A 23391-nucleotide genomic window follows, 5' to 3' on the forward strand; every position below is an offset into this window, starting at 1 on the left:
ATTGATTGTTGAAATATATATAGTCAGTCCAGTTATACATAAATCTGTTTCTCAATTGTTTTGACCTTTCCATGTCATCTGTCTAGATAATTATATTAATATTTTCATCATGAAAATTTAGAATATGAAGACCTTTCCATTTATCTGAAGATGATTTCTTTCTTTTTAGGACCTCCTAGTAGAGATCCTTTTATTTCTGTCACTTAGGGCTAGATAATCATACTAGTAAACGTGTGTTTCCTCTCTGTAGAAACATCTTCGTTTTCTTCTATAAAAATCTTTCTTTTTGTTTTACTTTGGGACAATTTTTATAAATCTTAGAGTCTAAACAAATTACTTATTGTACCTTGATAAGAAGTGTGTCAATGAAAGTATAGTTAAAGCTGTTGGACATTTCTGTTGACAGAATCATATCTATTGATCATCTTATAAAAATTGGTACAGTAATTTGATAATTAGAGATTGCTTGATGGTTGTATATCTCTTGAAATAGATATTTTATAATAAAATACATTCATCTTAAATATCTGTACTATAAAATGCAGAACATGAGATAGATGCATGTATAAGAAATATAACTGAAGTGTTTTCTTTTGGAAAACGATTAGAAAAAATAGATACATATTAATTAAAAAATCAGACATATATGTCAATTATTTTATGAATTAAGGATTCTAGATTATCCAAATAACTGGAAAGATATGCATTCGTAATAAAAATATAACTTACTGTTATATGACCACAGAATTTTAACGTGAGCCTCATTAAATCATGTGGCTCTTAAAAGTATTTGGGCCCATTTATTTTACTTTGGACTAGTAGTGCACTCATTCTATTTGGGACGTCACGTGATGTGGTTAATAAAATCCCTGTGTATGCATTTGTTTGTTTATTGTAATTATGTAGTCAGGAAGGAGAAGAAGGATTTCTTGGTCATCACAGAAACATTGTGAGAAAAGATCTCAGATGCTGGCTTTGATGTCTGAGGGGTGCAAAACGCATTCCCAAGATCTCCAAAATTGTAAGAAGACTATGTTTGTGACCTCTCATCAACGGAACATTATTTAGTAATATTACTATGAAGAGCAAAAAGAAGCACTGTAAAGCAAGCTGTTGACACACACACACACAGTTATTTAGCTTCAGAGCGAGTCAGGCTTAGGGCTGCAACAGAGAAGCCTGTGGAGTCAGATTTTGCCTGAAAGAGATCTCTTGTATTTCAGGTGCACATTCTTAAAAATGCAGGCTCCTTGCAGCTCCAGTGGCCCACAACAGTAAGCAGGAAGCACAGGTTAGTGGCTGGGAGGCGGGACCACAAGCCCTGCCTGGGTGACAGAGGAAGGACCCATGGGAAGCCCTGGAAAATGGGAAAGGCCTGATGAGGCAGCCAGGCTCCGCCCCCAGTCTCCCCTGGTTACCATAGTGATGGAACAGCCCAGAACTGGCTGTGGCTGGTGCAGCTGCCTGGGTCCCCAGGTCAGGCGTCAGCTCTCTCCTCCTTAATGGGCTGTTTCCCTGTGTCTTCCCCTCACCCCTCGTGTTCTCCCATCTTTTGCATTTTCCCTTTCCAGAGCGTGGGCACTTTAAAACAGTGATTTAAAGGCAGAGGTCAGCATTACTGTCCGACCATAAGGCATCCGACCATAAGGCAGTCTGCCTTTGGCCCCCTGGCCAGGTTGCTTAAGGGTCAAAAGCACAGCTGGGTTGGGCTAGTTAAGACCTTTTAGGAAACAGGAGCTGGTCCTGTGTCCTGCAGCTGAGTTAATTAAAGCTGTTCCCACCCCAATGGGACAAGAATGCAGGGAAGAGGCTCAGTACAAATTGTTTGAGCATATTTGAAAAAATAGCAGAAAAACACAATTTGCCTCTCTACCAGCAGAAAATCCCCTGTATCAAGTCGCACCACGAAAAATGTTTCCTTTTTCCTCTTACCCTCCAAACATTGACTCCTAGAATATAGATTCCAAGAAATCTTTATGTTGCGAGCGGGCAAAATTGTGATGTATGCAGTCGAGGGGAGAAATAAAGAATGTCCACGGGCTTCTGCCCCTTCCAGTGCTTTATTCACTCAAGTTACTCCATACAGTTTCACTCTATAGGTTCTTAAGCAAGAAAACACAATCCTTAATGCTTGGCACTGCAATAGACATAATCAATCCACAGCTAACAGTTCTAGATTCATTCTAAGCACTGCAAAACACACTTAATCAGGACAGGCTAGTGACAGACATTCCCTCTGCATGCTAAGTTCAAAGGTCTTAAGTCCCAGGCTTTGAGTCCAGCAGATGCACACTCACTCAGACCGTGGTAATCAGGTCTGGAACCAAGGTAGGCTTTCCCTAGCGTGGAGCGTGGAGCGGATGACCGGTTGAGGAGTGGGTCATAGGGAGGAGTTGGGGCTCTCACCAAGGTCCAGATGAGGTGGTAGTGTTTGAGAGCGGTGAGCATCATGCAGAGAATCAGGAATGATGACAAGTGATGGGATGTCAGGTCCTCAGCAGGCTCTCCAGCTCTAGTGCATCCTTGTTTCAGCTGGCTGAATCCCTGTTCATCAGCTCTATCATTTATACTAAATTTGGGGGCTTTTGACCCCCCTTTCAATCCCTACCAGCCACCACTGTATTTCTCAGTGATGTCATTTACCCTGAGGTCAGAAACATGTGGTCTGGTGGTCTCCACCCTGATCTTCTCCCTTTCCCTCTTATCACGCAAGGGCAGCCTGCAAGAGGCTTCACTCTCTTTATCAGAGTGAGGGGAAGGAACTTGTTTGAGGCCTTACTGGAGGGATCTGTGGATGTGCCTGGTGAAACTGCGGGTTAAACTGAAGTTTTTAAAGTAGAGTTGCTTAGGCTCAGGCCTAAGGCCATCCTAATGTAAGGGTCAGGCGAAGCATCGGAGAAAGATACCACCAAGTGACCACTCATGCAATTGGCAGAAGGGGATTTATTTAACCAGCATGCTGGGGCTCCGGGCCCACTCAAGAAGGGAGAACAGCCCAGAGACCCGAGCAGGGGCTGAGCACTGCTTAAGTACACTTTTTTTGGGGGGAGGGCGGGGATTTTACATACATCACAGTCTCCTTTAACAAATCATCATACACCGCGGGAAAGTCAAGCAACAATTCTTAGACTTGATTAGTACATACATTGACGGGAACAGGTCAGGCGGGAGTGATAGTTCAGTTCTAAATGGAGTACACATTCAAACTGATTGGTTTTAGGGCCTAAAGAACTACGTGACCAGTTACACAGAGTCCCGAGTTATTGGACAACCAGGGAGTCAGTGGGAATATTTACTGGGCAGTTTTAGTATTGTCCTAACAGCTACAGGGATTTCAGGTTTTTCAGGTAGCATAGAAACCTAACAATACCTAATCCTTTACATTTTAACTCAGACCTTGCAGCTTAGAAACTTTACAACACCCGGTCTTTTACCCTTTAACTTTTACGCTTTAACTTCAATTTTTTTACCCTTACATTCCCCACTCCTTTTTCTGACTACTTTTAATCTTAAAAGTAATGCATCACGATTATTGAAGGGTTTCACATTTCATGAGTTGTTTTGCGTTCCCTGGAATCATTTTCAGCATGGCCTCCATTTTAGATTCCACTCGGTATTAGACCCCGATTTATCTATCTACACTGACTACCTAACTTTAAATCTGGCTTTATTCCCCCCTCTAATTTGGGAACTCCTTACTGCTGTAAGGAAGCGGGGGTGAACAGAATCTTTCTGGCTTCTTCAGGCTGAAAAGGGACGGTGTGGGGGCAAGCAGTTTGGAGTCCCCCTTGGAAAATACTGGGTCTATTGAGTGGTCCATGATAAAAGTCCAATTGAGAAGTATTAGGCTGGAGGGCCATTCGAGTGATGGGTGGTCTATAAGAGAAACAAGAATTCATTAGTACTGGCACCATATTGATGCAGCAATAAATGTCACAGCACAGGAATATGCCAATGAGTATAATGGCCAAGACAGAGACTAACAATGTTTTCCACCAGGAAGTACCAAGAACCAGAAGCTAAGATACTGTTTCCACGACAAAGTTGCTGAGGACATGGCTTCTATCTGAGCATGTAAATCTTTAAGGATATTTATCACCTTGCCAGAAATGTCAGGGATGTAAACACAACAACTAACATTTAGGTTTACAGATGTTCTCTCCTTTAAGATATAGTCTAATAATTTAATGTCATCTGATCTCGTAAAATCCTTCTTACTAGTATGACCTATGTCTAATAGAGAAACCTTTAATTCTGCTACTTAGGGCTGGATAAGCATACTAGCAAACACCAAGCCTACCTGTGTAGGTTAGGAATATCTGTGGGCCTTAAACTAAAAACTACTCTGGCAATTCCTTTTAATAGTTATCAGGCATTCCTGTCTGAGAATCTCTTTTGTACCCTCCAGTTTACTTATTTTTGGAAGTTACATTTAATTATTATTATCATTTAAAATGTCCAGAAACAGCTGTGCTTTGGCTTTAACTATCTTTGCTAAGTGTTTAAGATGAAGCAAGTCAAACTGACTTTTGTTCTTATCTATTGTCAACAGTCAGCCGAGTTTCCCTGGGAGTCCTCAGGGAACTTCATAGCAGCTTCTCAGTTCTGCTAGTGCCATTTACCTTAGGATGGGTCCAGGCCTTGCTTGACCATGTGGCTTCCCTCGGAAGCATCAGGGATGTCTCCCCTTTCTGATGACCCTCCTCTTTACAGCAAATGCACCGATTGGCTTTCTGTTCTCCACTGGTCTCATTAATCTCCCTGCTCAGGAGGTTCTGTGGCCTAGAGTTGCAGAGCCCTTTGGAGAAGTCCCCTATTCCCTGATTCAGACTGACTCAGAGGGCAAGAGCCGAATATTGGTTTTCTTAGACCTTTTAATTTAACTTTAATTTTAAAAACTTGATCTTAAACATCCAGCAAATAAGTTAACAGCCTTATATTAAGAGCACTGGGCTTTAATGTCTATCTCTCTATCCTGTAGGTGATAACTCCTTGTCTTATGTTGACCCAGGTTGTGTTCTTAAAGCAATACCTCTTTAAAACTTTAACAGGCAATCCTTAAACCATCTATAAGCAAACTACAAAACAAAACTAACTAGGGTAAAAACATATTTAGCTTCTATAAGAGCGGCCTTGAATTCTGGCAGGGTTATACATCATAATTTCCTATTTGAGATCCTAGTAATCTTGGCAAAAACCTACTTTTGGACACAACTTTAACTGTACTGAAATCTGGCTTACTTCTTTCATAGCCACTTTCACAGTAGTGAGATGGGTCAGAGCCTTATCTCAAGTAAGGCAGGGCTCTTTAAAAATCTCAAGTACTATAGTTCTGAAGCTGATCATTTTACAAAGTTTACATAAATTATTGTTCAAGTTTACATGAACATTAGCTAACACAACATAATATCACACCTAAAACATGAATTAAAGGCTGAAAGCTTTTAACCCTTTATAGAAAAGTAGCAAAGTACTTTTGTGTTTTAAAATTGTATCTCAGTGTGAAAAGTATCATAGAACTGCACATATCTTATTGATAACAAGTCCAGTTGTAGAACAGAAATGATAAACAAATCTCCAACATGTTTTTTTTAAGCCTAAAATTACCATACAACTTTAAAACACCAGCTTGAAAAAAGGTTCTTTTGAAGCTTCTACCTTACAGACTTGTATACCTGGAAGATATGAACACATTAACAGCACCATAATTACATTGATGTTTTTATATTAACCGAGGTTAGCTTTTAAAGAAACAACATTACAATATTGAAAAATAACAGCTGTTGTTTAACCATAGTTGTATAATCTTTAATTTCTTTAAGATTATTTGCTCAAACTTACACATATAACCAACTTACACAAACCTTTTTTATCACTTACTTAAACCCTCTTAATTACTTAATCACATAGACTCTCTTATCCAGAAACACATTTTCCCTCTATTAAATCCATATCTAGAACCTTTTAGTTTCTCTTTTTCATCTGTTAACCTCCTTCTGTTCACACTTTAAAACAATATCTGTAAATTTCTGAATTTAGGCAGATTATTTCATAGACATCAACATTTTATTAGGGTCTTTTTGAACACCTAGAAAAACTTATAAGCTTAATTTTAAAGACATCTTTACTTTTATCTGTTTACCCAATTTAAATCGAACCATTTGAATCACGTGAATCAAAGATATTTGGATCTATTTTTAAACTTTTTTATGAGCGCTCCTCATCTGTCAATTGTCATATCACTGCAGGATATATGGACATACACACATACAGACATACCGACATACAACACATAACACAAGTGTAACACCCTTGTAGCTTTTTCAGGTGAAATCTCCATTGCAATGTTTCAAAACTCCACAGTTGATCAGAAATAGGACTGATCAGAAAACATTAACCCATCTGTGGGATTAAAATCATGAGGTCCAAAAAAATACAGAATCTAAGAAAAAGCAAGAGTCCTAAAAAAGATGACTGGCCAGTAATTAATAAATACCACATAATTTACTTTTTGGTTGGGGTCTAGTTTGAGTTCAGGTAAAAAGACACTTTAACTCTTTTTTTTTTCCTTGGGCCTCAAATCTGTCTCCTTCTGAGTGTTCCAGGCTTCTTCTATTTGCATATCAGCTTAAGTCCTGGCTGAGGTCTGGAAGGAACTGGGAAAACTGGAATTCTGAGAAGAAACCTCATGCCTAAGGCATTTTAGCTATAAGTCATAATTTCCAGGTTTAAGATGCAATTCTCAAAATTTTATATCTTTATATCTCTTTACATTAGAAATACTTGCCCACACAAAACTGAAAATAGGATCTTACTTGATAATATAAAGGCCACCATCAGAGGAAATTTCCTCAGGATCATTAAGCTGCTTCCTTTGTTCTGAAGTTCCTAAAGTAGTATTAAGTTTTATCATGTATATCCAAAATTAAGCCTTAAAAATTTCCAAGACTGTTGCCAATTAATGTCATTTTAATAAGCCAGACCAACGTTTTAATTTAGCACCCCCCCTTTTTTTTTTCCTGAATCTTACACACTGAGGGGAACAGATATCATATCATAATTTATTATCTTTGCCCAAGTTAGTGCACTGGAATACCTAGTGGAATTTTCTCAGGCTACCCAGTTCAAAATTGAAACTTTCTAATTTTTTTATCCTAAGTATTTAAGTTTTCTAGCATGAACTATCTGAAATCAAACTAAACAATTGCTTAAACACAACTTGTAACTGCAAGATAGTGCAATGCTTTAGAAACCCATTCAGATACCAAATTGTTACAATAGAAAATCATCTTTTAGATACCCATTTAGCCAAGATCATCCCCAAGAAACAATTTATAATATCAACACATTACTGCATTTATTGTCCCTTTAGTTAAGCAAACAGAGGTGGGGTAATCCCTAAAGTGCAGGTAAGGAAGGAGGAAACTCCCCAAAGCAAAATGGCTTTGGCAGCTGCTGGGAGCCCCTTAGTTCCACCTTTTACTTATAGGATTAGTTCCTCTGGCTTGGTCTGACCCCAGGCACTAGGCATTTCTCACATCTCCTAACTTTTCAGTAGTCAGCTTCGCAAAAAGTTCATCTTCTGCTTGCAGTTGTTTTGAGTTTGAGAAAAGTTTAAGCGAGATATCAAAGTTTTTAGACCCCAGGCATTTCCCTCTGCAGTGGGCGTGCTCAAGCCAACTATGGGAAGAAAAGAAAACACTGCTTCCCTAACCCCCCTTAACAAAGGGGGGTAAAGTTTATCAAAGTTCTTTAAAACACAGCTAAGAGAGGTGTAAAAGGTGAGAACAGAAAAGCTGGCGGTTCTATTGACTTTTGGTCCCTCACAGGAGAAGCATTAGGTTAAAATTTAGCTAAAGTTACTTCCACACATCTAAGGCAGTTTGGAATTTGGGACTCTTCATCAGTCCAAAGTAAAACAATGCCATCACACTTAACAGAGACACAGACTAAAAGACACACAAAGATCATCATGCAGCTCCCATTCGTTCACAACCCCAAGATCTACAATCTTGTGACTCAGGGGGAATGGAGGGAAAAGGGGGAGGAGCAGAAGGATTGAGTGATAGGGTCTTGGGGGAAGGGGTCGGAGTGAAAGCAGGAACCAGGAAAGGCTTCACCCATATGGGAGGAAATTCACAGAGGTCCAGCCAGGTTAAAATATATGGCTGCTGGTCTGGATGGCCATGTGGCCCTGGCTGAAAGACAATATCTCTGACTTTGCAGATTAGAGGGAGGTGGAAGGACCCTCCTGGGGGCCATTCAACTCCGAGGGTGGGCCATTCTGAAGTGCAGAGTGTCTGCTAGGTCCGGCGTTTCACTGAAAAAGAAAGATTCTGGGCCCTTGAGCGGACATCCGCCCAATGATCAAGGGTCAGGGACAGAGGCATGGAATGGCTTTGTCCCATACTGGGAGTTACTCAAACAAAGACAGGGACAGGACAATACAAACGTGACACAAACACGGACACACAGTAAACGTTTAACACAAGTTTAGAAGCAAAGATTAAAGACAGACAGTGAATTCAACCTGAGAAAAGGAATTGTCGGCGAAAACAAACGGGTTGGCAGCTGAGTACAAACTAGGGCACTCTCGTCCCTATACCAACTGGGGACACTTTCGCCCCCCCCCCCCCCCGAATCCTCCAAGGCATCCCTTAAGAGGAGTGGCCTGTGGATTAGGACACGTCTGTCACCACTGCCAGGGAGAGTTTACACTCTCCGCTGGCGGCCATGCCGCCAACCCAACCAAATATCCAAGCCAAAAACCAAACCTGAACCAAAAAGCTCTGAGAACTTACGCTCTCCACCGAGCCAAAAACTAAAAAGCTCTAAGCTATCGCAAAGGAAAAACAAGAAGGAGAAGAAGGATGAGAAGAAGAGGAGGAAGAAGAAGAGGAAGAGGCGCCTTACTTACCCCCTAAAGGAGTCTGTTGGAGGTCTCCTTGTCCGGCGATGCGATTTTCCCGGCCAACGCACCAAATGTAAGGGTCAGGCGAAGCGTCGGAGAAAGAGACCACCAAGTGACCACTCATGCAATTGGCAGAAGGGGATTTATTGAACCAGCATGCTGGGGCTCCGTGCCCACTCAAGAAGGGAAAGCAGCCCAGAGCCCCGAGCAGGGGCTCAGCACTGCTTAAGTATACTTTTTTGTGGAGGGTGGGGATTTTACATACATCACAGTCTCCTTTAACAAATCAATATACACCACGGGAAAATCAAACAACAACTCCTAAACATGATTAGTTCATTCATTGGCGGGAACAGGTCAGGCTGGAGTGATAGGTCATTTCTAAACGGGGTACACATTCAAACTGATTGGTTTTAGGGCCTAAATGACTACATGACCAGTTACACAGAGTCCCAAGTTATTGGACAACCAGGGAGTCAGTGGGAATATTTACTGGGCAGTTCCAATATTGTCCTAACAGCTACAGGGATTTCAGGTTTTGCAGGTAGCATAGAAACCTAACAATACCTAATCCTTTACATTTTAACTCAGACCTTGCAGCTTAGAAACTTTACAATACCCGGTCTTTTACCCTTTAACTTTTACGCTTTAACTTCAATTTCTTTTACCCTTACACAGTAAGTACAGACAGGTAAATGGAGTCAGTTAGAATCAAGAAGGCCAATTTTGAGTGAGTCTGGCAAGTTGGAGACTGTCCCCTGAGGGATAGAAATGTTAATTCCTTCAGAGCCCTTGATCCACCCTTATTAAGAACCTGCCCTTGCTTCTTCCTGTTGCTAAGGTAGACTGTCCCAGGAATTTCCCCTCTCTACAGTGAGCCATAAAGTTGCTAATGTGTCCTTGGCTGCTGCATCCTGCCCTTCTCCCTTCAGCCCCCCTGTTTGTCACCTTTGTGCCATCTCACCAAGCATTCCTGGGCCTAGTCACCAAGGCCTGAAGGAGAAAGATAAGGGGAAAGGAATGGAGAACAAAGGAAGCCTAGGACTCATAGAAAGGCTGAACACTTTGCTTCTGGGAATACCAGGATACCAGCTATGGCCCCCTTCTCCCTCCTGGGGAGAAGTCTATGTTACTCTTTTTAATGTAGACCCTGCTTTGTGTGCTTGCCAGGGCTTGCTTCTCTAATGTTCAAAGTTCAACATGTGAGGGGGCAGAACTCCTCACCAGTAACCAGCGGTATCAACACCACAGGCCATATGTGCCCCAAGTGGGGTTTCATATGCAGGCTTTATGGGCCGAGCTGAGCAGGGTTAGTGTTTTTTTGTTTTGTTTTGTTTTAACTATCAGTTGAAACCAGGAAGCTGAGAGCCCTGGGTCAGCATCTAGGGACATGGTGCTTACCAGGCAGGAGCAGGTGGGCTTGTGGCTTTTCTTGAAAATGTTGGTGCCTCTAAACCACTGACATAAAAGGAACACAGGGGATGGGGGCCCTTCCTGAGAGGTCAATTCAGGTCAGCCTGTGCAATGGGGTGAAGTGTGTCAAGGGGGCATGTGTCCATGAATTCACAGACATTTTATGAGACCCACAGATGCCTGAAGCCACAGATGACACCAAACCTACATACAGTGTGCCCTCTACACACATGCCTATGACTTATTACCCTTTCTATAAAACCTGAGAGTCCTGGAAAGCCCCTGAAGAGAGGGCTAAGGACATGGTGCCCTTGTCTTCCTGGTGTAGCTTCACTGATCAAAGTTACTTTCCTGCTTTTCATCATGACCTTTTCTGTTTGGATTTGGGCTAAAGAGATGACCTGATGTGTGGGATCACCAGAGTCAGGTTGCTTCCAACAGCTCCCTAATAGTGGAATGTAGAACATGGACATTAAGCACAAGGTGCTCATTTTATTTCAACCCCACATTGCTGCCTTAGGGAATTGACTCTCACCGCTTTCCCCCTCGATTCTGCTGGGGAGAGAACACTGAGCCAAATCACCAACATCAATTGCTTCCTTTCTTAGCTCAGGCTGTTTCCTGAAAAGATCAGTGTCCAGAAGGTGATGAGAATTATTGAAATAATTGTCAAACTGTTTTTATTTTTACATATCAAATATGATATTTTAAAATCTTGTTTCAACAATTTTGAGACTATGTCTTGCTAAATTGCCTGAGGTCACACCAGCTGATACTACATATGTATATAGGTATCTTTGTCTTTGAGGTTCTGTGGGATAATTTCTGTGGGCTCAACCTCTGAGCTAGATCCCCAACTCTCTTTATTGTATTTTAAGCTAGGATCTCCCTGCTTGTGAAGCCAGATTGAAAGATAGTAGTTTGTGTAGCTAGGTAAGTGGGGTCTAATATCAGGTCCAATATAAAAAATAATGCAATCTGATCTTAGCCTGGGAAACCAAAAAAACACCTGAGGAGTGAAATTTTCATGTCCCCTTGGCCTTGGGCAAGTGCTAAATAATTGCTAATGAAGTAGCTCCCAGTGAAACAGGGAGATGCCAATCGAACCACCGAAGGCTGTTCCTGCCCAGGTTTCTGCTCCCTGCCCCACCAGTCCACCGGTCTCCCACCCTTTGTCCTTCCCACCCATATCCCCTATCATGTGCACAATAAAGGGAAACAAAGGACAGGAATGTTGGAGGACAAAAGAAGATCTTAGGTTTAAGAGGGAGAAGACCTCCTGAAAGGAAAGTGACCACAACATTCGGAGTCACCAAGAGATCTTTATTGCAGCAGTGCAACAAAGAGAAAGGAAAGAAGGAAAGAGAGAGAGAGAAAAGAGAAGAGATGAACAGGGAGAGAGCAAGAGCAAGAGAGACAGAGAGCGCGCGTAAGAAAGATAAAGAGCAAGAGAGAGAGAGCAAGAGAGAAAGATCAAGAGAGAGAGAACAAGAGAGAGGGGGCCTGGCAGGAGGGAGTTTTTATAGCCCAAATCTAATGGGGCCTCTGGGTCTGCAAGCTGCCTTGTTGGCCCAAGTGGGGGTTAAGTGTTCAGCCTTGAGCAGGGTTGAATGTTCAGACTTGAGGCAAACAGGTGATAAAGGACCAGATAGAGGGGGCTTTGAGTGCGTGGGCTATCTTGCAGCCAACATCTGCTCAGCCTGCCCTGCAGACAACACAGTTCAGCCTGCTCTGCACCCAACACCTCCCCCTTCCAGGGATTCTGCCTTTTGGGTCCCCTTCTTCCTGGGGTGGGGGGAGTCTTTTGTGCTTTCACTTATTAAAGCCTTCCACTTTCCACTCTCCACCTGCTTCTCTGGTGTTATACTGCAGGATTCGGGGGAACAAGGACTCCTTATGGTAAACAGCATTAGCATTTGTAGATGCTCACCTGACCTTGGGCTCCACCTGCCTTAGACTCCTTAAGTAACTGTTTTTCTTGATTTTTTTAAAATTGTTGTTTGTTTCTGTGGTGAGTTAAAACCCAGGGCATCACCCGTGCTGGGAAAGCAGTTTCCCTCAGCCAGAGCTCAATCCCAGATGTTACCATTTGTACCACGTTCAAGCAAAGGCTTCCCACCTGGATTAGTTCCCAGCCCAGGAAAGAAGCTCCACCTGAAAAGGGCTGGGGCCAAGGATCTGCCACTCTAGGCAATTTTGGTTAGTGATTGGATAACCTTAGCTGTCAGTCACAATGCAGAGGCCTGACTGGAGGTGGCCCATTAGGGATGCTGGGGTGGAACTGTCCAATCAGGTTCCAAAACAGAGGGGAAGGGCGGGCTTCCGCAATGTCGCGGGCTTTTCTTCCTCACCAACTGCGCTCCTCCCTTTCCGGGCCCCACGTGCTCTGCCAGAAAGGCCTGGGTGACTCTGAGCAGCCTGTGTCTCCGAGATCTCTGGTGTCTGGAGGTTCTCCAGCGAACACTGAGTCCCCAAGGAAGACAAAAATGGTGAGTTTGTGTCCAGGGCTGAAGGTACGCGGTCAGCACCTCCCTTGGGGCCCCGCAAACGGGTGAGCTGCAGAGCCTGGCCGAGCAGCGTCTGGAGGGTGCCCTGGGTCTCTGTCCCCTGGTCCTGGGGTTGGGCTGCATGGTAGGAAGCAAGGCCACAAATCCCCTTTCCTTCCCCCAGTTTAGTTTCTCCGAAAGCTGCTGTAGGTCCTTCATTTGCAGTTGCCTGCTGCATTCTAAAATGCCATCTTCCTCTCCACTTCCCATCACTCTCAAATATCTGGTCTTCGTCATGTGTTTCAAATGGACACAGTCTACTTATTTTCACTTTTTCTCTACTGATATATTGCAAGGAATATTTTGTTTTTGTATTGGGGATCAAAACTAGAGAAGCTGTATCAGTGAAATACTCAGGCACAGCCGCCCCCAATTAAAAAACAACAACAACTAAACAAAAACAAACAAACAAACAAAAAAACATGAGATATACCAGTGGCTTTGACACTGTCCTCCCACTTGTGATCTTCCTGCCTCAGCCTCCTGAGTCCCTGGGATTACAGGCCTGTTCTACTGTCCCTGGCAAGAATAACACTTCTGTTTTCTGTTTCTGAGTATTATACTTGAGGGAAAACAATAGTCACTTGACACATCCTGTGTTCAGGTAAAATAGCTGCTTTAAATGAAATAAGGCAGTTGGTTATTGGTACTAGGGATATTGAATCTTGGTTTACATCCCCAGCCCTTTTTTATTTGTTTGTTTGTTTTTGGCAGAAGTTATTTATTTATTTATTTTACTTGGTTTTCATTACTTATACATGATAGTAAAATGCATCCTACATAAATAGATTGTAGCTTCTCTTTTTTTTGGTTGTACCTAATGTCCATTCACACTGGTCATGTAGGCACATATGCAAATAGGATAATAATGTCTGATTTATTCTCTTGTCGTTCATCTCCAGCCCTTTTAAATTTTATTTTCAGACAGGATCTGGCTATGTTGTCCAGCCTTGCCTGGAACTTCTGATCCTCCTGCCTCAGCTTCTCAAGCTGTTGGAATTAAAGGCACTGGCCACCATACCTGAGGAAAATAGTTTATTTTCACCCAAATATTAATGACCATCCTCAGGAACGTGGATTCAACGTATCCTGAATGATGTATGTGTCCCATTGTTGAAGATATTACATGTTTTTTTTAAGACCAGGGATTGAACCCAGGGGTACTGAAACACTGAGCCAGATCTGAAGCTCTTTTTATATTTTATTTTGAGACATGATCTCACTACATTCCTTAGGGCTTCACTTAGTTTCTGAGGCTAGTTTTGAATTTAGCAGTCCTCCTTACCCAGTCTCTCAAGCTGCTGGGATTACAGTTGCGCCCCACTGTGCATGACTGACAAGAACATTTGTAAAAGTTATGCATGAATACATTAACCAAGTGCATTGGTAGGATCATCAGATGGGTGGCTACAGTAAAAAAGGGGAAATTTCTTCTGTAGGTCGTTATTACATTGTTAGCTTTGGAAGATGGTGATTATATGTCGGGTAAGGTTGGTAATATATTCTGAAGTCATTTGTTTGGAGAATTTTGGACTAATACAGAAATTAAGGTAATTGGCTTTGAAAGAGCTTGAGAGAGCCCAAGATAATTCTTGCCAACCATACAGAATCCTGTGTTATACCCTCATGGTGGTTTAGATCCCCAAAATCAGGTGGTCTGAAGGTTCATTGATACAGAGCAAGTTCATAGAGAACTTTAGTTAACACCTGCAAAAATTCTGGGTTCTTTTTTATCTTTCTTAGGTGTAGACATCAAATCTTATTTTCTCAGCCAGGGTTTCTTTGGACACCTCAGAGAGTCCTGTGTTCTCAGCCACTATCCATTCCTGGGGCTGCCACCATGTGCCCACAGCTGTCCTGTCCCCTGCATGGTACAAGGAATTTCAGGCCCTAGGTCAGCTCCTCTTAGAGGACAGCCAAAATTGTGAGGTACAGCCTGTTGGGAGATCAGCTGAGTTCTTGGGGCTAAGGAATGTCCTGGATCAAGCCTCATCTAGACAACTAACTTCTTGGGACCTTGATTTTCCCAAGCCCTGTTCCCAGTCCTTGGAGAAAGTTGGACAGCCAGCCTGTGGATGCTGGTGCTGAGGGGCCAGGTCAGCAGTTACTCCTGCCCTTTCAATCTCTCACAGTGTGAAGGAGCAAAACCTCTCCCAGAGCATAAGGACCACCCACCCCAGTGCAGAGCTGTGCAAACCTGAAAAGCCTCATAGACTGGAATCATGGTCCAGGTTCATGGGAGAGTGATCCTGGAGGATTTCAGTGAGCAAGACCAGGAGGGAGCTTGTCCCAGCTGTCAGGGACCTTCCCTTCCCCTTGAACCTGACACATGTGTGCTCCCTCAGCACCAAAGCTTTCTGTGTATCACTTTGAAATGATGTGCTCACTTATCTGAGGGCCAGGTTTATTTATTCAGAGCCAAATGGGATGGACTATTATTAAAGAGGCAAGAAAGAATTGGATTTTAAAGTCTAGTTATATTTTCATTGTCAAAATTCCCAACTTACAGCCAGGCTGCTCCAGGGGCTGAGACAGGAGTGTTGCAAATTTGAGGACAGCCTTAGCAACTTAGCGGGGCCTTATGCAACCTGGTGAGACTGCATCTCAAAATAAAATATAAAAATGACTGGGGATGTGGATCAGTAGTAAAATATCTCTGGGTTTAATTTGGGGGGTACAAAAAAAAAGAACACACCTAATTACTTAATTTACCATTTGCTACCCCTGAGTTTATATAGAATGTTTGTAAGATTCAATCTTGTCTTTTCAGTGATTTCAAATTGAAATCCAGTCCTAGATTCCAAAATCCCTCATAAGATACAGAAAAACTCTGTCTTGCATTATTGCTGCAGATTTTGAGTCCAATTCTACAAAAATAGTGGTGGATAAATTTATGAATGTGGTTTCATGAAAACTAGTATCTGCCCTTCACAAGGTGATGAATTCGACAAAGGATGACAGTTTTTCACTGTTGTTGTCTGGACTTGGCAGGTTCATGGTTTTTTTGGTATCAGGAATGGAGCCCAGAGGTGCTTAACCACCAGCCCCTTTTAGATTCTTTGTTTTGGTACAGAGTTCTCGGCAGACACAACATCTTTGTTTGTATGTGGTGCTGAGGATTGAACCCGGGCCGCACGCATGCCAGGCGAGCGCGCTACTGCTTGAGCCACATCCCCAGCCCAATGTACTTTTTTTAAAATTTATTTTTCAGTTTTCCATTTATATAACATCTTTATTTTATTTTTATGTGGTCCTGAGGCTCGAACCCAGCGCCCTGCCCATGCGAGGCGAGTGCGCTACTGCTTGAGCCACATCCCCAGCCCCATTCATTGTAAATTTTAATGACAATTTTGGCAATACCTGAAATACCCAACTATGATCATTTAACCACTGAATATCAGTGAAATAGTAAATGACACTTGTTTTCTGGAAAGGAGAAATACATGCCCCTAAATAAGGGTGATGATCGCCTCAAGAGCACTCCCACTATGTCACCTGATTCCTGTTCCCTCCTAAGTGCCTCCTCCTAGGGCCACCCCTTTGGGAGCTGGCCGTTTACCTTATGAAATTTGGGTGCAACATAAATGCTCTCTCTACTGTCTCTGTTCTGTACAAAATTTTGACTTGTCTTGGATACAGTCTAATATTTTGAATATTTTTTTAGAGAATTTTTTTAATATTTATTTTTTGGTTTTTGGTGGACACAACATCTTTGTTTGTATGTGGTGCTTAGGATCGAACCCGGGCCGCACGCATGCCAGGCGAGCATGCTACCCCTTGAGCCACATCCCCAGCCCTTCTATTTTCAATTTTTTGAAAAGTATTTTTTGTTATTTGCTGTAGGTGGACACAATACCTATTTATTTATTTTTATGTGGTGCTGAGGATCAAACCTAGGACCTCTCATGTGCTAGGTAAGCACTCTACTGCTGAGCCAGAATCCCAACCCTACTATTTCCATTTTTAGATGTAGTTTTCCATATGTTTACCTACAAAATACAGTAAACCATGCCCTAAATTTCACAGAATTTCCTGAAATGCTCCATGTTTTTTAAGAGAGTTTTCATCATGCTAACATTCAATCTCCTTTGTGAGAAAGTGTGTTGTTTTAGTTGATTTTGTTGTATTCTATGCCTCTAATTGTGTACCTTTTGTATTATAATCATTTTTATGTATTTTATTTATTTATTTGTGTGTGTGTGTGTGTGTGTGTGTGTGTGTGTGTGTGGGTGGACTGCTGGAGATTGATCCAGTGGAGGGCCACATATATGCTTGGGAAGTTTTCTACAACCGAGCTATTCTCCAGCCCAAGAGAATTAGTATTGTAGACTGTTGTTTATTTATTTGCTTACTTATTGAGTGCTGAAGATTGATGCCATGGACTTGCTCATACTTAGTAATCCTCCAGAAATGATTTTCAATTTGTGAGCAGTGTTCTGGAGGTGGGCAGGTGTTTTACTGGGGAATAAACTAACAGGCACTTTGCTGCCACAAAGCACATTCTCAGCCCTTCTTCTTATTTATTTATTACCTTTGTTCATATATATATATATATATATATATATATATATATATATATATATAAATAATTTTTTTTGTATAGTTGTACATGGACATAATACATTTATTTTGTTTGTTTATTTTTCTGTGGTGCTGAGGATCATATCGAGTTCTGCAAACATGCTAGGAAGTGCTCTGACACTCAGCTACAATTGTAGTACCCATTTTTATTTTTGACGAAGACCAGTCTCACTAAATTTCTGAGTGTCTTGCTAATTTGCTGAGACTGGCCTCCAACTTGCCATTTCCCTGCCTTGACTTCCCTAGTGGCTGAAATTATAGGTACACACCACCACACCAGCAGTTGAATGACTTTGAAGACTTATCATCCAATTTCTTTCCGGATGAAAATAGTATTCAAAATCAGTTTATTTGCTTTTGTCCATACTTTTGAAATTTGTAAATATGACTCTTCCTCTTTGCTTTATTTTTGCATTATTATGAAAAAGTTATTTAGCATACAATATTGTTTCTTATGTAGATATTTGTAAAACTTCATGGCTTGATAGTTTATTCACTTCTTTATTATATAAACTTTATTTTATGAGCAATTTAGGCTTACATAATTTATTAGTCAGTGTTCTCTAGAGGAACAGCATCAGTATGATGTATGATTATAAAAGGGGAGGTATTAGATTGGCCTACTTGACCTGAAGCTGGTGTCCACAGTGGCCATCTGCCGCTGGAGAGCTTGAGAAGTAGTAGCTGCAGAGTCCAACAGGCTGAAGCCTCAGAATAAGAGGGATCAATGTTGCTGCCCTAGTACAGACCAAAGGTTCTGGAAACTCCCTGGAGAATCACTGGCAGAGTCCACGTTGGGAGAGTGAAGAAGGCAGAGTCTGATATCCTCAGGCCATTGCAGCAGCCATCAAGAACCCATTGAGAAGGAAGGAGCTTGCTCTGCTGCTGCTTCCTTCTTCTTCCAACTTTTGTGCCTCCCAAGACACCATCCTATTGGATGGTGCTGCCTAGCTTAAGGAGGTTCTCCAGTTTGATTCGCTGTTCCACATGCCAATCATTTGTAGACACACCCTCATGGACACACCCCAAAGCTTATTAATCACTGTATCTTTTAATCCAATCAAGGTGACAATTAAATGTGCCATGACTCATAGTATCGAATACCCTTTCTCTCCAGCCGATAGTCTCCACTGTTTTCAACATATTGCATTGGTGAAGGATGTTTGTTAGTTAGTAAACCAGGGTTGAACATTTGATAAAGAGAATGGATGAAGCAAAATGTTATCATAAGCCAAAGTTCACCATTTACCTTAAGTTCCTCCTCTGTGTGATGTGACTTTGTGTGTCACATAGTATACAAGAAAATGTACAGAAGAGTTTCACTGCTCTGGGAATCCTGTGTTCCACCTGTTCATCACTCCTCTCATTCCTTCCTCGCTCTGTGCTCCCTGAGTCCCTGGCACCTATCAGTTCTGCTAGTGCATCTATAATGTTGTCTTTTCCAGAATGTTCTTGACTTGGAATCTTACTGCACTTGGCCATTTCAAACTGGCTTCTCTCACTTTCCAGTCTGCCTTTAAGGGTGCCGTATCTTTCCAGGCTGCAGAGCTTGTTTTCTGGGTGATGTTCTTTGAGGTGGCCAAACTGCAGCTTGTCCATTCAGTATTGAAAGATGCATCTTCATGTTCCTTGCATCTAGCTTTGGGCAGTTCTGGATATGGATGCTGTAGTCACTGTAGTGAGGGTTCCTGTGCCCATAATTTTCACATCATTTTTATAGACACCTGAAGTGTGATGACTTAATCATAGAGTTTTTTGCATTCATGATTGAATTTTGCATTTGTGATTATGAGCATCATTCATAGTTTTCTATTTAATACTTTTCTTGATCCATTTAATTTGGATAATATGGTAACTTATGCCTCAGAAAGAATTAGAAGATTTTAACTGAGCTTCTATGTTCTGGAAAAAATGTAGAAAATTGGTGGCAGTTTTTACGTGTCTCATGGAAGCCTGTTTGTGATGTTAGAGCCTTGCCTTACCTTTTGTAGTAGTAATTAGTTATTGAGTCTATTTTTTTCAGCAGCCATATGCTCATCTATTTTGTGTATTTCCCCTTGTGTGTAAAAATAAAAAAAAAACTGTCTCTCTCACTGAAATGGTCCAGTTTTTGCAAGTTGCCTAATTTTTGTGAAGCACATTTAAGATAATCTTGAAGTCCCAATGCATTGTGGACGATGACAATTTTAAATCTGTTAGTAGGTTTTCAGTCCTCTTTGCTTTTTTCTTTAATGTTATTGTATAATTTACACTTTTAATTCTTTCTTTTTCTGTGTCAGTGAGGATTGAACCCAGTTTTTCCCAGGGTATATACAAGCACTCTTCCACTGAGCCACATCCCCAGTCCTTGTCCTCTGTATTCTTAGCTTTATGTCAGTTTATCAGAGATGCTGATGTTCATGAAGAAGTTGATTTTGCGGACTGTGGATTTCCTGATTGGGGTTTCATCCACACCTTCTCTGTTACCTTCCTGTGGTTAATTTAGGTTTCTGTGTCAGTGGCAGAGACGTTTTCTTTTTGCCTGTTCCATCATGGTGCAGACATCCTAGCATGCTTACAGATGTGAGTGGTGGCCTGTTTCACACCCAGACTGTGTGGGATAGTTCAGGAATCTGGGCTACAGACTTGTTGCTTGACCACACTCTGGGTGATCTTCTCCCTTAGGTTTGTTGGCACCACCATTGCTGCAGGCACATAAAGCCCAACATTGATCAAAATGTCCTTGAGCACAACATTGGTATGTGTCTCATGACTACATTATGGTAGTGAACCGGCTGCTGTTAAGAAGAGTTTGACAATCATTGAACATGCCTTGCTGCTATGAGACTTAGAAATGTAGTGCCTTCTGTTTATTAAGAAGATTGTCTTTAGAGTTATAAAATTTTGTAAGGCTGTTGTTTGGACAAGGTGACATTTTTGGGTCATTGAGTTATTTTTAAGACATGTGCCATCTTTCACTTCCCCCATTCTGGTTTGACAGTAACCACAGGAAATTATCAAATTGTTGTGTTTATTAATAAATAAATTACATTAATCAAATCGAGAACTCATGTTTGTTTTGGCCATTTAATAGTAAGCTAGTTAACTAAATTTGTTCTGGAGTAAAGTACCTGCAAACTTCTAGTTGTTCTCAGTGTAATCACACAGGATGAGCTCAATCTCCAGCTAATGCATTGTGACAACCTGTGTGGAAGTTTGTCTCAATGTTGTCTGTGAAGGTATCTTTTTAGTGACCCCATGCCCAGAGGGTGTGCGTGGGGGCTGGTTCTAGGCATTTCTTTAAGTATGGAACAATAGACTTTCAGAGGAAACAAGACATCAGTAAATACCATGTTGTCTATATTAACTTTGTAGGTCCAGGGAGCCACTGTAATTGGCAGAATCTCTTAAGTTTCATGATTCCTGCAATTTCCTCCTCATCACCTTTGTTTTCTAAACATAAGTACTATCAAAAGTGCTTATATTAGCTCTGCACCACACAACACGTTTCTAGGACATGTAATAGAGATGCAACCAATAAAGAAGTTAGGAGTAATCTGGGAGCCTGTCTTACTTCCTGTGAACTCCCCAAAGAAAAGGTATAAATCACTATGATGTTTGCCTTCTGAGTAGCCAATTTCTAGTGTTGGAATGGCTGGAAGAAGTTGAGTACAGTAAAGATTTGATGGACCAAATCGTGGAATTAATCGAGAGGCCAGGGAATCATATGAACATCATGCATGTTGAGTATAGATTTCTCATGCTGTCAATCTCTCCTGGCCTCCACTATACATTTGGGGGGGATATTTTAGATCTCAGTGACCTTTGAGGATGTGGCTGTGAACTTCACCAAGGAGGAGTGGGCTTTGCTGGATCCTTCCCAGAAGAACCTTTACAGAGATGTGATGCTGGAAGTCCTCAGAAACCTGGCATCTATAGGTAATAATGACGTTTCTAAAATTAATCAAATCGAGAACTCATGTTTATTTTGGTCATTTATGCAGAAGGTGAAAAGGGAATCAATTGGTGAATTATTGCAGCATAAATGGCACCTAGGATTTGGTAAAGCATTTCTAGCTCCTAAATACTCATAAAGATTGTTGTGTTCTCATTTTAGGAAAGAAATGGGAAGACAAGATCACTGAAGACCATATTGAAAACTCTGGGAGCAATGTAAGGTAAGTGTACTCACAAGAGGAGTCCACGAGGGGGTCTGAGAACTGTCATATCATTTTTAAAGCAAACCAACCAAAGAAGTGTGCATAATTTGAGAAGTATTTCTTCTTATAGTGTTTTTTACCAGAAATATATACTTAGCTGTAACAGATATTCAGTCTTTTCAAAGTATTTGACATTCAAAAAGTACTATGAAATTGCATATGTGAATACCACTATTTGGATAATAGCCATAGAGAAGCTGTGTTGAAAAGGATTGTTTGCTTTCAATCTCCTTATTTTTAGGCAAGTTGAACAAGTCAGCAAACCTAGCCTTTACCTGATGTTAGTAGTAATGTAAAAATCTATCAATACATAGAAAATGGTGAATGAATCAAGCATTGATTACGTGCTGGTCACTTCTTCTTCCTTAAAGAAGTCATATGGTAAACTCAAAGGCACAAGATAGTGTGGGAGAACCTTCAAATCGATTCCAATTCTTACTTGAACAAAGAAAAATGTTAATAGAGTAAATCCATGTCACTTCATTATGTGTGCAAAAGACTTCATATGACCTTCATTCCTTCATAGGCAGATCACATCATACTCTGGACACAAATACTACAAGCATGAGGAATGTGAAGAGAAGCCATGTGAATTTAAACAATGTAAGAATTCTCTGGTTTCTCCCAAAAATATTCACACACAAATGTTACTACAAACTGGAGATGGACTTTATGAATCTACAGTACATGGGAAAGTCATCAGTCACTCCAGTGACATTCAAAGGCATGGAGATACTCATACTGGGTGGCAACCCTATATATATCAGCAATGTGGTGAAGCCTCTTCTTATCCCACCAGTGTTCCAAGACACATGATAACACACAGTGGAGATAAACTTTTTCAATGGGACATATGTGGGAAAGCCTTTGATTTCTCCTCTTTATTTAGAAGACATGAAGGAACTCATTGTGGAGAGAAACTCCATGAATGTAAACGAGGTGGTCAGACCTGTATTTCATACACAAGTCTTCAAAGGCACAGGATCACACACATGGGGAAGGAAGGTTTAAATTGTAAGGTATGTGGGAAAGACTTTGCTTATCCCAGTTTACTTAGAGTACATCAGAGAAGGCATACTGGAGAGAAGCCCTATGAATGTAAGCAGTGTGGCAAAGCCTTTGCTACATCTCATGAGCTTCATATACATGGAAGAATACATACCGGACAAAAGCCCTATGAATGTCAACAGTGTGGAAAAGCCTTTACTACTGCCTCCTACCTTCAGATACATGAACGAACTCATACTGGAGAGAAGCCCTATGAATGTAAGCAGTGTGGGAAAGCCTTCGCTCAGTCCTCTCACCTTCACTCACATGAAAAAACTCATACTGGAGAGAAGCCCTATGCATGTAAGCAGTGTGGCAAAGCCTTTGCTACATCCACTAAGCTTCATATACATGGAAGAATACATACCGGAGAAAAGCCCTATGAATGTCAACAGTGTGGCAAAGCCTTTACTACATCCAGTTACCTTCAGATTCATGGAAGAATGCACACTGGAGAGAAGCCCTATGCATGTAAGCAGTGTGGCAAAGCCTTTGCTACATCCTCTACGCTTCACAGACATGGAAGAATACATACCAGAGAAAAGCGCTATGAATAACAACAATGTGGAAAAGCTTTTGCCACATCCTGTCTGCTTCATACAAGTGAAAGAACAGATACTGCAGAGAAATAGTATGCATGTAAACAATTGGTAAACTTTTCTGTTATTACTGTTTCACTCATATACATGTAGAA

At 41.4% G+C, this 23391-nt stretch overlaps 1 pseudogene; it reads left to right on the forward strand.

Moving 5' to 3' along the window:
- Window positions 1-12774: 12774 nt before the first annotated feature.
- Window positions 12775-23391, forward strand: part of LOC139703497 (zinc finger protein 721-like) — a 41355-nt pseudogene continuing 30738 nt past the window's right edge.

The sequence above is a fragment of the Marmota flaviventris genome, chromosome Y (assembly GCF_047511675.1).
Source record: "Marmota flaviventris isolate mMarFla1 chromosome Y, mMarFla1.hap1, whole genome shotgun sequence".
In the NCBI taxonomy this organism is placed as follows: domain Eukaryota; kingdom Metazoa; phylum Chordata; class Mammalia; order Rodentia; family Sciuridae; genus Marmota; species Marmota flaviventris.